We start from the raw sequence: 16,142 nt of genomic DNA, 5'->3' as shown, positions 1-16,142 counted from the left end.
GTATTCCATATTTCATATCCTACCTAATGCCTAAAATAACTGCTACATTAATAACTATTTAGGGGCACCTGTTTGGACAGAACTGTGTAGGTGTAGTGTGTCCACTGTCATACTAGGGTGATATAAACACAATAAGTCCCTTTTTAATTTTCTTACATTAAAATAGGATCCAAATCCCTCACATTTTAAGGCCCACCGCAACGTGACATAGGAGTGCGGTTTCCCCGCCCACAGAATTGATTGACAGCCACATATTAACATATCTCTGTAGTAACACATATAATAATGTCAACAAGACAGGACATGCACAAAGCAACTGGGATTAAAAGATCTGTTCAGCGCTCTGTGATTATCAATCATCATCAAATGTGATTAAGAATGAGTTTAAAACGATTAACAGTGCATGTTTGTCATGAATTACAGCAATTTTACCGTCTTTATCACCACAGCCGCGTCAGCATAATTATAAAAGACGCTTCAACCCTGTTTGTGGACATTAAATCAGGTAATTTTGTACATCAACATAACAGATATCCATACAGTGTGTGTATGTGTGTGTATGCGCGTAAACTTTGTAACGACATTGTGCGTGACTCATCGAAAGGCTTGAATTATCTCCACATCAAATACATTGAATACTCATTGGGAAAGTTTTTACTGTATTTCTCACAACTGTTACATGAGATCTGCTTCCTTCATGTCTGTCACTGTGCTGTTTATCTGACACAGCCGAGGCAGAGATGGTGGCACACTCTTGACAGAAATGTGGGAACGTGGACGGGACAAGCTACCATTAAAGGCCACAAAAACAGCTAAACATTATTCAAAGCAGAAAACCTCAATGTTCTAAAAGGTATAATAAATAATCTGATGGGTGTTTTGAGCTGAAAATTCACAGACACATTCTGGAGACACAAAAGACTTAGATTAAATCTTGAAAAAGAGGTAAAATAGGTGCCGTTTAATAAGAATTAGGAAAGTCATATTAAAAATTGCCAGAATTGTGCTTTAAAATAAATGTGACAATGTTAATATTGTAATTTTACTATAAAATAAAAACATAGAGAATATATTACTACTATTATAATGATAGTAATAATGTTCTGACTGTATTTGTCTGCACTACTTATTCCCAAAACATTATTTACAATGCACATCAATATAGAAAATACATAATTTAATAATAATAATAATACTATTTTATTACTACTAGTTGTAGTAATAATAATAAATAATAATAATAATAATAATTCTAATAATTTTCCTATACAATTGTGATTTTTAATGCTAATATTCATGGATGTTTAATTTCTTAATGTAAAAAAAACCCTGCAGGCATCATGTAAAGCCTCTCTGCTGTTGCTGCTGTTCTAACCATTCCCTTTACACGTTTTGGAAGATGTTAGCATGCTGTGTTCCCAAAACCACGCAGTCAATCACTCAAACTCGCTGCATTTGTATCGATTCACCTCAAACCTGTTAACAGTTGCCTCGATTCAGTGGTCACCCACTGCACTGAGAAGAGCTGAGAAGTAATCAAACCCTCCAGCAAACTCTGGCCTCCACAAATCCCTTTATTTCTACAGTCTGTGTGGGCTTTACTTTGGAGAAACAGTCTTGATGGAGGTTTGGTCCTGTGGGGAGAAGCACAACATTGGAAAGCAGTGGGCAACAACAGGGCTGTTGTTCATTTCGGTTAGGAAGTGAAGGGGCGAGAGGAAGCTCAGGCAGAGCTGTAGGTGTATGTTCTCTGTCATTCTCAATCTTCTCTGCTGCTTAGGATTCCTCCCGTGAACAAACACCTCGTTCCTCTTGCCCAGCGAACAGGTCTCCCCGTTGACTGCCATCTCTGCTTTGATTTCTAACTCGGGAGCGCTGACGTTGTGAGCTGATGTTATAGCGTGCTGCTCTAAGATAATGCACTTGTGGCGCCCGCTGCTCTCTATCGCACACATTTTAGTTTGCAGAGAACATCAAAGAGCCCAGAGTTAATAAATGATGTGTTCAGGAACTTTAAATATTTGCGAAGTGCAAATTTAAAGCAGCAGTTCACAGGAAAGTGAAAACTCATCATGGGAGTTCCCTGTGTCGCTGCTTCAGAAATCTAAAAAATCATATTTTACTTCTGCTTTTGCAGTCTGTATTGAATGAGAAGCTGTAAATGAAGGATTTTACCATGAAGGAGATTTTTTTTTTGTTATTTAAGAATCATTCAGCTTGTAGTTTGAGGAAAAAATAATAAATTAGTGACTAAATCACCCGTTAGATGTAGCTAATGGACTGGAAGTTGTTAATTTTTAAGCATTTTTCTATATTGCACTGTTTTCAACAGGACCAGGTCGATTCCTGATCAAAAGACTCTCATAATGAATAATTTTTAATAAATACAGTAGTTTATACAATAGTTTGAATCAGCAATTCTTGAATTATACCAAATCCATTACATAAATAATTACTGAATCAGCACCTAATAAACGTAGTTGCCATGATTTTTAGCTTTTTCTACACACACATTGTTTTTAACAATGATTAATATGTGATTATTTGAACTATCGTTCAGTAGGACCAGTGTAATTTGATTCATAATCAAACGACTCTTATAATAAATCATTTTTTAATGAATGTGGTAGTTTACACAATAGTTTGAATCAGCTTGAATTCTTAATTGAACCAAATCCATTAAATTAATTGCTGAATCAGCACTCACTAAACTAAGTTGCCATGACTTTTAGTTTTTTCTACACACATATTGTTTTTAACATTGATTAATATGTCATTCTTTAATCTATCTTTCAGTAGGACTAGTGTAATCTAATTCATGATCAAGTCACTCTCATAATGAATCATTTTTAAATAACACGGTAGTTTATACAATAGTTTGAATCAGCAATTCTTGAATTGAACCAAATCCATTACATTAATTTCTGAATCAGCACTCACTGAACCTAGTTGCCATGATTTTTAGCTTTTTCTATACACACATTGTTTTAAACTTTGATTAAAATGTGATTCTTTAACCTATCGTTCAGTAGGACCAGTGTAATCTGATTTATAATCAAATGAGCCATTTGTTTTAATTAATAGTTTAAGTCAGTCTTCATGAATCCTTTATTGAACTGAATGCATTATCATTCACAGGATCAACATCTGATTCGCTGACTAAAATTAAACTTATAAACGATTGACCTGGATTTTACTGACATGTTAACAAAGATATGAGTTCTGTAAGTGAATTTGAAACGTATACAGTAACTACTCTGATTGATTAAGGTAATTTAGTGAAAGATTAATTTAATTGACTCAGTTCAAGGGGGATGAGTCTTGATTCAATTTACATTCAATTTTTTTGCTACTGTGAACTGTTCTTTTAAATATTCACAATAGAAATGAGAAGCGTTTCATTATCTCTGTTGGAGATAAGTGTGATTTACTTTTTAGAAACACAGTTTACACATCTACATTTTCACACACTGACTTTTTAAACACACACACAGAACTGTAATATCCTTAAAAACCCTGTGTAACCATGGCTGGCAGCAGTTTTCATCTTTTTAAAACGCCGCACTGCTCTTTTGCTTTATGAAGGTCAAAGAGTCGTTTTCATTAGCTTCATTCATTTGGCTTCTTGTGAATTTCTAACTTGTCTTGCAGTTTGAGTTTTAGCTTTTTAAATGGATTGGCCTCTCAAACACTTCACACAGCCAATTACCCAGTGCAGTGGCCTTCAGTGGGAGCTGGAGCACCTCTCACCTGCTCTGCAGATAAGCTTCAGAGACCAGCGCTCAACACACTGGGCTGAAGTGAAAGGTAGAGTAAGCCACTTATCCACAGGAGGGAAGCTGCCGAGGGCTTGTCTGCTTGAGATGGTTGGCCACACTGTGGGAAAGCTCATCGAATGAGATTCTGTCTCGCACGAACAGTCATTCGTTTTTATTTTTCCCAGGGGTCCCACTCTCTTTCTGTCTTTGAGTTTACCAAATAGCAAAACATGCAACCCATGCACATTTTTGCTCTTTAAAATGTGATGCCATTTTTTCCCCCAGTGATGCTCAGATAATGGCCATTCAAACTGAGGAGGGAAATAAGATGCAGGTGGATTTTAAATGCAACTTTACAATACATAAAGATATTTCATGTTTTACATAGCTGAATAAATAAAAATAAATTAAATTAAATCAAAATGTTAACATAGAATTGATCTAGGTGCAGGACTGTCTCCTAGGGATGCTCCGGTCAGGATTTTTACAGCTGATACTGAGTACCAATTCTTTGTCATGGTGATCGGCCAATACCTAATACCGTTCCTGATGCTTCAAGCTTTATGATGCACTATGTACATTTAGGTTTGATACTTACGTGGAGATCTCGCCTTACCTAAGAGAATTAATAAAGGATGCGGCATATAATACCTTAAACACATCTCTTATAACAATATAGTGTGAACATGTTATGGCCAGAAGCAGCTTTACAGAAAATAATGTAACACAGATAAAAAAAAATTGGTGAGAAAAATTACAAACAATGTGATTTGGAAACACTGCAAATGATGAAGGAAGAATTCAACATGTCTCAAGCAAGAAAACATATGCAGGGCATATTTGATGCATAAATCTAATACTTCTTTACTAAAAGGAAATAGGCCTATCCGCTTGTTAAGTGTGACGTCACGCGAAGCGGCCTCCGGGTCCAAGCGCTCTATTCAACTAAATGGGGAGACTCATGAAATGGTAACAATAAACGTTTACAAAGCGATTTAATGCTTTCGAAAATCACGATCTCAGTATATATGTCCATGCCTAATATCCAATGGGCAGAAAGTGATAAAAAATTTTTTATAAATTGATAAATTTTTGGTATTTGTTATGCAGCAAGCCCAGAGATTGTTGTGTACACTACGATTTTATATGAAATTAACTTTAATCTATGATAGGAATAAAACGTGATCATAAACGAATGATTTCTCCACTCAAATGAATGGCGGCTTGGACCCGGAAACAGTATACATAAGTCACAAACACGTCACCACTTAACAAGCGGATAAACTGCTGATTATTGCAGTACATTTATTACTAGAAGTTACATTAAATATTCATGTAAAAAAAGTTTTATTTATCTAATAATTTCAACCAGCTTTTAGTGAACTTGCAATATTGTCAAAAACACTGAACTTTCAGTTGTTCAATGTAAAAAGGCCTAAACACATGCAAAACCATTGAAATATTTTGCTCGTCTTCAACTATTGACAGCAATGAGAGAGAGGAAGGGATTTGAACTTGTGATATCCTATAACCTGACAAATGTGATACTTAGAACATCACTGTGCCTCTAAAATCTGTTCTTTTGCTCATTGACTGTCTTCGCCATGATTTCCGGCAATTTTAACCAATTTTTTGGAATCACAGAGCCACTATGAAAATGTGGGAATCTCGCGGAGATTCCAGGAGAGGTCATAAGATTGGATGAGACATTAGATAGGGGCAGTCGTTCCACTAATGTGACAGCACCTCAATGGAACACTGGAAAGACAATGCTTGCACTAATGTGTCGTGCCAATAGATCTTATAAACATGTTGCACCACATCTGTATATAGACCTTTTTTCTTCCTTTCTGCATGGAGGGCACCACAGTGACCAGCGCCTTCTCTGATGCTTAAAACTTACGTTAAAAATTGTCATCATCCAGAGCAGCATTTCTCAACTGTGTGCCAATACTGTTTTGAAAGGCTTATGAGGTGTTTTTGGGATGCAAAAATTTAATTTAGAAAAAAAAACGTGTGTTAAAACAGTTATACTTCTGTCAGATGCGGTTCAAGTGCAAGAAAAAACGTTCTCCTAGTTCAGTGTCTGCCGTCAGATCAGATGCTGAAATACAGCACAACACCAAAAATTGCCCGTAAAAGTACGCTATTGATACTATTCTGGCTGATTTGCATGTTGATTCTAATCTGGAGTCATTTATGTTTCATTTAGTTAGTTTGCATTGTTTAGTATTTCACGGTATGTGTTTTTCTGTCATTTCAAAATGCCATTTTATTTCCACTTTGTGACAATCTTTCAATCAGTGTATTAGTGGGACAGTAAAGGCTTCATGTGTGTGTGTGTGTCAAACATTATGGTGAATTACATTTGTTTGGGATGGTTGTATAAAACCATATAAAATTTAAAAGAAAGAGAAAATGTTAACTTTAGCGATTACGAGACTTGATTTAAATGTCACAAGATGCTGTCTGACAATGAGGGGAAAATACCTCACAGCAGTGGTTTTTCTTACAATTAGATTGCGTTTATTAAAAAAACAATCCAGGAGGTGGTGCTGACCGACAGCAGTCTTAGTTCAAAGTCATTAAAAGTGAGTAAAATAGACTAAAACTATCATTTCAAAGCTGTCTAAATTTGGATATTTATACGCATCAGCTGCTGATTTTGCATTCTAAGAAAAAGGTCTATATTATAGCTGTTGTGATGCAAGCCTATCAAACGCTCACACCCCCATGCATCATTTACCTCATTACATGTTGTGGGTTATGCATAATATACGGGAGTGCACATGCGTCTTCCTCTGCTTGTAAACTCATTAACAAACCCCGGTTCATGAGATCAGCCAGATTAGTGAGTATCGATTGAGTTATTAAGTGTGATTATAGGATGATGGTATTGATCTTCGATAGGACGATATCGATCTCCTGATCGATCAGAGCATCCCTACTCTTAAAAAAAACAACAAAAAACAATGCCACTAGACAAACCAGGCTAGTCTTGTTTAATTTGAATAATTATTAAACAATAATCACAGCATGCTCAATCCATTTCACACGAGCTATAGACTGCAATGAGCATAATACCTATGTGACACTTTGAATTAATTTATTTATTAATATAATTTTTCGACACTTTCTTAATATTTTTATTGCAGCAAACATTTTTCCGAAACGTTGTTGTATATCTGCTATAAATTGGTATAACATGACAATAATGATGACCATAAAGGTTTTCAGATTCTAATTTTAACTATAGGTCATTTTTTATTAAATTGGTTTGTTTTCCAAGTGCTCAAGGAAGACCAGACTTGATTCCTTTAAAATAAGAATACACGACATGAAGATCCACCCCTGTGTTTTTCCACATTTGCATTATGATTTTTAATTGCTTTGGTTCAATAGGCTGGAAAATCAGTCCAACACTGGAGAGATAAGTTGCTGCGTGATGCTGCTTTTTCTCATTTATCTTCTGAGGCTCTTTATTTGGCTTTCCAGCAGTTCAGCTGCCCATCTGTATCAACCTACTCTGAGATGATCTGCTGCTTTGGGTTCAGTTTGGTCAGTAATGAGCTCAGTGATGGAGCCTGGGTCAGGGTGAGAAACGGACAGTTGGAATGTGTGCTGCGGCACCAGCTGCAGCTCCAGAGGTGAAAGATTACATAAGCTGCTTTGCCAGACGTTCCTGCTGTGGAGTAACAGCGGCAGTTGCTGACCGGAAGATGACTTATAGCCCTGATGTCTGCACACTTCTGAACATTAAGTACATGCATGTCATCCAATGCAGCAGTGAAGTCAGAAGTCAATACTCACATGTGTTTTCAATGATCTGACCTCAGGTGCTCAGTTGAGATGCATTAACGCTTCACCTGGCATTAACATGCGATCGATTGCATCACTTCTGACCACTTGTGCTTGGATGGCAATTGGTTTATTTTGCAGTGAAGTATGAAGTATGTCTTGAATGGGTTGGATCAATAGGGTCACTGCATTCAACTTCATTAGTGTTTAAATTATGAAAGCATTTCAATCAAATCATAGAAATTGGTTTGCATTTGTTGTCACCCAATTATGATCTAGATGAAAATTGAAATACCTTTGCAACTACTTGTCAACTAACTCCCATTTAAGTACCCCAAGGTAAGTGGGAACCATCTTTATTGTACAATCCTGTTTTACATAGGCTATACAGAATATGTACTGATCATAGTCATTATGTAAACTGGGTATATAACTTACTTTCCCTAAGCCTAACATTAACTCATGTAGTTACCGGGTTTATAACTTGGTAACTACCCTATGCCTAACATTAACCCATGCAGTTATTAGGTAAGTAACTTGGTACTTTCCATAAGCCTAACATTAACCCATGTAGTTACTGGGTATATAACTTGGTACTTACCCTAAGCCTAATATTAACCCATGTAGTTACTAGGTATATAACTTGGTACTGTACTTACCCTAAGCCTAACATTAACCCATGTAGTTACTGGGTATATAACTTGGTACTTACCCTAAGCCTAATATTAACCCATGTAGTTACTAGGTATATAACTTGGTACTGTACTTACCCTAAGCCTAACATTAACCAATGTAGTTACTGGGTAAGTAACTTGGTACTTTCCCTAAGTCTAACATTAACCTAGTAACTGGGTATATAACTTGGCACTTTCCCTGAGCCTAATATTAACCCATGTAGTTACTGGGTATACAGTATACTTTAACTAGGTACTTTCCCTGAGCCTAATATTAACCCATGTAGTTACTGGGTATACAGTATACTTTAACTAGGTACTTTCTTTAAGTCTAACATTAACCCATGTAGTTACTATACCTTACTTAACCTAGTGCAGTCATAGGCAAATACACTCTAAGCAGACATTAATCATGTGCACTGTAAAAGAAAGTGCAACCATATAAAGTGTTAGCAGATATTAAATAGAATTTACTGATACTCCCATGCACAATTCACAGCACACTTGCAGATGCCAACAAATGTGGACGTCATAAGATTAATAAGATACTACACCTCCCAGGTGCCATTTACACTAGTGGGTTTTTGTTTTAAAACCCTGTGTTAATTAGGAAATGACCTACACAGCGTTTCAAAACACTGCATCTTTGTTGATTATCTTATCATCTACACACAGATGGTTTTCACAAATGTTAAATTTTAGCATCCTCAAGCCACTCGTTATGTTTACTGTTGTTGTGTTAATGCAATTGTGTTAACCCAGTTAAAACGCATGAAGAGTTTTCCATATTTCCATAAACACCCTTCAACTGGAGACCGTTTTAACCAGTGCAAAAATTCATCTGATTATCTGAAAACTACTTAGTTTAGACTCTGTCAGAGGATTTGAGGTCTTTGCTCCACAATATATATCTTTGTTTTTTTACCTCCCTGAGAAACTGCCCTCATCCCAACTATAGTTCCACCTCATCTGAACCACCGGTCCTTGAGTGTGACATGAGCTGACTGCTCAGGCCACCCGTGTTCAAATTTCAGGGCTTTTAATCCCAGGTTGTCCCGCCTCTCCACTTAGAGGTGAATATGGACAGACACTCCTTCCCTATGCCCAGGAGGATCCTGGGATAGTTGCTCTCTTTCTGTATGATGTAGTTTCACTCTCCGACCCGGGAAGGGTGGGCTTTATGTCATCCCACTTTACACAGTCTGAGATCACAGCTAAAAATAACAAAGCCATTGCTTTGCTCTTCCTTGAGGTAGCGACAAGCTTGTGAATCCAGCAGTTCCTACTTAGGACAGTTAGAATACTTACTTTCGCCCTTGTTCCAGATGGTATGCATCTCAACAATAGTGAAAACATGTTGTTTGTTAGGACCATGTAGAAAAGGCCTTGCCATTTGTGCTGCAAATGATTTAGTCTACTGGTGAAAAGGGAAGCCTGTCAAGCCAGCAACTTACAAAAGTTCCCAATCCTTTAGGATGCTTTTAGGAAGTGTTCCTGTACCTTGCTTTCATGTCCGCCAACTCCTCAAATGAATGTACGTGTATGCATGAGCGAGCTTGCTGTGACCTGACAGGATGACGGCCGCTTTGCTTGCATCTCTCATCTTGTCCCATTCTCTCTCTCTCTCTCTCTTTCTGCCATGCACAAATCTACTCTCGTTTTCCATTTTCCATGCACAGTAAGACTGAATTTTCTTGTCTCGCCTCGGTCTGTGCTAATGCCTGGCGCCTTGAGACCCAAGGTTTTATTCATTTATTCATTTCCCCACCTGCCTCGTCATTCCTGCGTCTTCAACCAACCTGGACCGTCGCCTGTGGGATAAAGCAAGTGGACTTGTTGATCTCTTTTTCTAATGGTTTTCAACTTTGGGTTTGCGGCGTCTTTAATCGAGAGTGCATAAGTGCCCTGAGGTTTTCCTTTGAATACAGAGGGAAAAAGTAAAATGTGCCATCATCAGCACTTTTAGTACGCCTACTGCCGGAGAAGCTACCGGTGCACTCATGCGAACAATGTCTGTGTGTGCGTTCGAGCGGGTTTGTGTGGACATTTTCATGTGCCGTTTGAAGATCTCTGGCTCTGCTAGTCTTGGTTTCCAGTGGGCGAGGTTGTTTACTGGAGACCCCTGGGTGTAGCGCATTAACCCAATGGCGTTTGCGTGTGGTGCCAGCAGAGCTTTCCGCAGTGACGTCGGTGAGTGTCGTTGTGGATGTTTGAAAGTGAGTGACTGGATGCCAAAAATAAGCTTCGGCTAATACGGATAATTAATATCCCACTGAGCGGCTTTGTTTTCTGTAAACGGCTAAATCTGTCCGAATAGAAATGGGATTTCGCTGTGAAAATTGCTTAAATGTGGAAATTGTGCATGCTATTTTTTTTAAGCCTAAGATCTGACGAGTCTGTTCATTTTATTTTATTCTCTGGAGGTCTTTGAACCAGAAATGAATATAGAGTCAATCATTCTGCTGTCTGGTCAGGCCTGAATGTCATCTGCATAATAATGTGTGACTGATCTGAAAGACGTGGTGGGATCAGCTGATTGGTTGGCTGGCTGAGCTTTTGTGATGTTTGATTGGTTTGTCCCAAGACTATTCTCACCTGGCCCCCAGACTGTTATGCTGTTTGACAGGCTGCTAAACAGTTAATATTCTTCTGCCTAGGGTGAAACAAAATAGATTTAAACAGTTTAGCATGATGCTTGCCAGTGTGTGTATAATGTAACGAGGCTATAAAAGTCCACCATCACAAGTCTGCAAGTTATTGCGAATGATAAATTCATGCATGATTTAATTTTTGACACTGCTTACTTAAAGGTTTGTTCAAAACCCTAAATGTGATCGATATTACTGATTCTAGCTGCTATAAGAAACAGAATACATACTTTCTTATTATTCTCAGCTTATGAGATTTATATCATGGATTTAATAATAACTATAGGTTTTTTTTTAATTATTTGTGGAATATTTTTAAATTATTTTTGTAACTTATTATATAATTTGTTTATTATAAATTAGGGCTGCACAAAATGTTCGTTTCAGGATTGATATTGCACTGTATAAATCTGCAATAGTCGCATTGCAGGATCTTGAATCAATATAACATGACCTTATAGGTTGCAATGGTTATGTTTTAAGGCTTGTGACAGTAAGATTTCAAGCTAATATAAACCATTTGGGCACAAAAATTTTGAAAGTTTGTCGTAAAGATTTATTATTTATTTATAAAATAAAGAGTATTTAGTGTAGTTTTATATTTGATTATTGTGTTTCTGAACCTCAATGCTGTTAGACTTTACAGAAAGCCATGAAGCGATGTTCATTTCGGTTCTTATCTTTGTTCTATTGTTTTCATCTGTGCTTTATTTTATTCAGTATATTTTAATATAAATTTATGCAGATGCACTCCCCTACAAATTCATCCCAGCCAACGTAATATTATGAATTCTTTGCAAATAGTGACTCAAGTCATCGTCAATGTGAGATTATTTTGCTGAAATACTAAATATCACAATGTCTGTTTTTTCCAATGTCCTGCAGCCCTATTATAAATGAACATACACCTAAAAAGTACATTAATTTCATTAAACCATGAAGTTATATATTATTATTATAAGTTATTTAAATTGTTAGAATACTCAGTAAAGTTCATGTTTCAGGAATATATTTGTTCAGTTCCTAATTTAAATATACCAAAACTCTACTATTTGGAAATAGTTTGTTTACACTTTATTTTAAGGTTCAATTCTCGCTTTTAGCAAACCATTATGACATTTGCTTTAATAAAACTCCCAATTTGCTCTTATCATTAAGGTAGTTTAGGTATTGTGCAGGATTAGGGATGTAGAAAAATGTTATATAGAATATGTTGTTTAAAAGTACATATAAGCAGCCAATATCTCAATAAACATGCATTTAAGCAACTAATTAATAGTGAGAACTGGTCTAAAGCATACCTGCCAATATATCTATTAAATATTGCAATAATACTGTTGAGGACTGGAATAGGATGCAGCGGGTTTTGGGCGCTGCGATCAGGTACTGTACCAAAGTTGGCGACTTGGGGGTTTTCCAGGAGAAATCACAAAACAGGATGGTTGGGGGAGATTGGTCTGAAATATGGGAGACTCCTGGGAAAAAACAGTAGCGTTGGCAGGTATGGTCCAAGGTGTTACCAACATCGATTTTGATTGACTGGGATGATAAACAGTGCTCGCTTTATGGTTTTGTTTATGTAAATGTAAAAAAATTACACTGCAAGCAACTCAACATTGCATATCTATGCGATGTGTCTATTGTGAATGCACACATTTTGATATCGATGCTGAAACATTATTTTGTGCAGCCCTAATTTAGATAAAGTTTGACCTCAGCTTCCAGATTTTTAAATAGTTGCATCTAGTTGAAGTTGTCCAATCATAACTAACTCAAACATAAGTGGAAACCTTTATGATGAACCTTTATGATTGTGCACTACATAAGATTTATATCATGTTTGTTCAAGAGTTCTAGATATCCATGTAACGGTACAAATAATAGTACACACATCCGTCATGTGCATTTGTGGAGATTTGTGTTTTGCACAAAGACTTGCCTTCCTGCTGGTCTACATTCATTTCGTCAGTGTGCATGTGTCTCTCTGTGTGGATGTGATCTGTGTGTGTGATGTGCAGATCACAAGCGCTGGGGCTTTAATTTGGATGGCTGTTTTGTGATGGTGAAGCCCAGACAGTCGAGAGCCACTTTGTACAAACACCTTCTGCTCGAATGCCAACATGAGGCTCCCTTTCTCTCGCGCTCATTCATTTTCTTTCTTTCTCTCTCTTTCTATCCCTCTATTTATGCTTGTAACCCAGATTCAGGAACAGAGGCAGAATCATTGAGACCCAGCAGCTTTTCAAACACCAAGCTTTTCGCTGACACCGAGATTGATTTGTATCTCAGCCTCCATCATTTGTGCAAGACACTGACAAGACCCAAGACAGGGAATTTAGTTGGAGTGCTTGGTCTGAACCCGTTTATGCATTTTTATGCAGCTAACAACATTTTAACGAGTACAGGGAAAAAACATACATCAGCTATTTATTGATACTGTCGATATTTTCCATAAATTATTTGATTAGCTCTTTTTGTCTCAATATAGACAATAGTGACAATATATTGTAGATATTTTCGAAATAATGTGCAATTATAACTTTAAATCAAAATGCAATCACTTGAATTCATTTGTGAAATTAAAGATGTTTTCTTCTTATTGCTTAAGTTCTTGATTTACATACTTTTATGTTGCAGGTATTCATATTTTAAGGTTTTTTTTATTAATATGATTATTTAGATATTAAATATTTAATGTTTTTGTAATCATGTTTTTTTGTTAGTAATATTTCTAAGATAAATACATTAAAACATTTTTATTACTAGATAGATATTCCCAATAATTGGTATAAGTAATAATTTTATTTTACCTAATTTTATTATGATTTTTAACTTGTATACATTTAAAATCAACATATTTATATTATATTATTGTATTATATAATATTTGTAAAATATTACTAGTGTACTGCAAAAAATGCTTGTCTTACTTAGATTTTTTGTCTTGTTTCTAGTCCAAATATCTAGAAATTCTTAAATTAAGAAGAATTTTCTAGACAAGCAAAACATATTGTCTTGTTTTAAGAAATAATATGCCAAATTGAAGTGAGTTTTTCCTTAAAACAAGCAAAATAATCTTAAAGTGAAATAACTAAAAATAGACATAGGATTTTGAGAAAAATTATCATTATAGAAAAAAAAATCTGACGGCTATTAGAGGTTTTTGCATCTGAACACTTCACATAATAAAAATAACCCAGTGGACACATACAGTACGTTGTGTCAACTTAAAGGTTTATTTATGGATGCAATTAGTTACAATTCATTTTTGCCCAGCACTTATATTAATATATAGTTTTTTCTGCCTCCATTTTGGGCTCTACCATTAGACCCACCTGAGTTTGGAAAAAAAAACATTTTCAGCCTACCCAGACTTGACATACTGTCTTGATCCACAGATAAAGCTCTCGTATGAAAACACTCCACAATTCACAAGGGAAGCCATATTGATAAAGAAGACGTGTATTATATAATGACTAAAAGCAGCAGCATGTTATTCTGTGAAGCAGTGAAGCCTCGGGCTGCTGTGTGGAAAACACCCTCATGTTGGTTTACATGTCTGTACCCTCAACATTCACCAAACACTTGCAAAGCTCTGTTTTGCATATCGCTGATGGATTATTCTTGCTTTTCACCACATGAAAACAAATAAATCCTCTCCCACACTCTTGATTTTCCGAAACAGCGGAAGGCGCGTTTGAAACCTGTGATCAGATTAGCGAAATAAAGGTAAACTTCATCCCATGATGCCTTGGGCTCAGAACCTGTGGCAAATTCAGAGAAATGTGATTCCTGGATGTGGCGATAATCCATTTAGTGACCTGTGTGCTTCTCTGGTCATCACTAAAAGGCTGAATGAAGCGTCTGTGGAGCTGCGGCTGATGTCAGCTTCATACACACTGTGGGCTTACAGTCCTATGCATTTTAAATGAGCGTCTGCTTATTCTCTAGAGACATTTGAGCAGGGGCTTGTTCTCATTGCCAGTCATAGGCTCTTTTTAATGTGTACTGCCTTGAATTATATTCAATCAAATTAACTTTAGAAGTCATTTCGACTTGCATCATAACAAACTGAAATTAAATCTGGTATAACTTTAATAATAACAGCATTCATAAGAAGAGAATCTATCAGCATGATCTTTGTTATGGGTGGAAAAGGCATATGTTTTGTCAGCATTAAAAGTTGCATGAAATTAAAACAAAATGTTTTAGATGTTAGGATCAGTATTGCTAGTTTTTAAAGATATCTATAAGCTAATGTGCTCTAAAACAGTGACAAGATTTGTGTTTGGAAGATATAAAACTTATATGAACATGTAAAGCTTGTAGTTTGTCACTTCCACCTAAATGGTTTTATTCATGTCACCCTTATACTTCAGTTTCTTATCAAATCTTGACCAATCAAATGCTCTCTAGTATCTGACATGCCCCGCCCCCCTTCAAGACACTCCCATTTGCTTTTCATTTGATGCACTTAAGCTCAACCATTGTCACTGGAAGAGCAGTGATAAAACCATACACTATTGACTGTTTTTACAAAAGGGGAGGAGCTACATTATGTCCCACCCTCTCTTTATGTTTCAGTTGAGATTACATCAAACATTGAATACAAATGCATAATTCAAAGCACTTCACTGGACTTTTAATTGGATGGCATTGTATTTAATTGTATTATCTTAACTTTAACTGTCTCAAATAATGTTTTCATATAATATAAATGCAATATAGCATATTTCATTTTAATCTCCTAATGAATTTGAACAAATTGCACATTGTATTCATTTAAGCATCACATCATTGATTGAACTTTTATAGGCATTTGAATCAAATGTTTTCTTATTCGCTTAAATATGTTTTTCCATTCAATTTCAAATTCATCTTCACTCATTTATTAATTAATGTATAATAATGTTATTATTTATTACAAATACTGAATAATGTTGAATTAGTTTTTAAAGATTATTTTTTGAGTTCCATTTATTATTTTGGTATCTGAAATTTTAAATGAATAGTTAACTTAAAAATAAAAGTTACCCCAAAATCTACTCACCATCATCAAACCCTCCTTGCTGTATAACAGTGTTGGATAGTGGCCTTTATTTTGAAGCTTACAAAAGTGCAGCACATGCAGTGTTGAGTTTGTATCATGATTCATTATTTGCATGTGGGTTTGATTGCATAATGATTTTAAAAAGCATTTAAAAGCATTCAGACATAAGAAATTGTGCAGTTTGTAACAATAATAACGATTAAAATCTATTGTC

General features: G+C 35.9%; 1 protein-coding gene across 50 annotated transcripts in view; it reads left to right on the top strand.

The window, feature by feature from the left end:
• The window catches only part of grip1 (glutamate receptor interacting protein 1), a 359,502-nt gene that overhangs the window by 215,192 nt on the left and 128,168 nt on the right, over window positions 1-16,142 (top strand). The window lies entirely within an intron of this gene.

The sequence above is a fragment of the Danio rerio genome, chromosome 4, assembly GCF_049306965.1.
Source record: "Danio rerio strain Tuebingen ecotype United States chromosome 4, GRCz12tu, whole genome shotgun sequence".
Lineage (NCBI taxonomy): Eukaryota > Metazoa > Chordata > Actinopteri > Cypriniformes > Danionidae > Danio > Danio rerio.
This window is presented reverse-complemented; position numbering and strand designations above follow the sequence as displayed.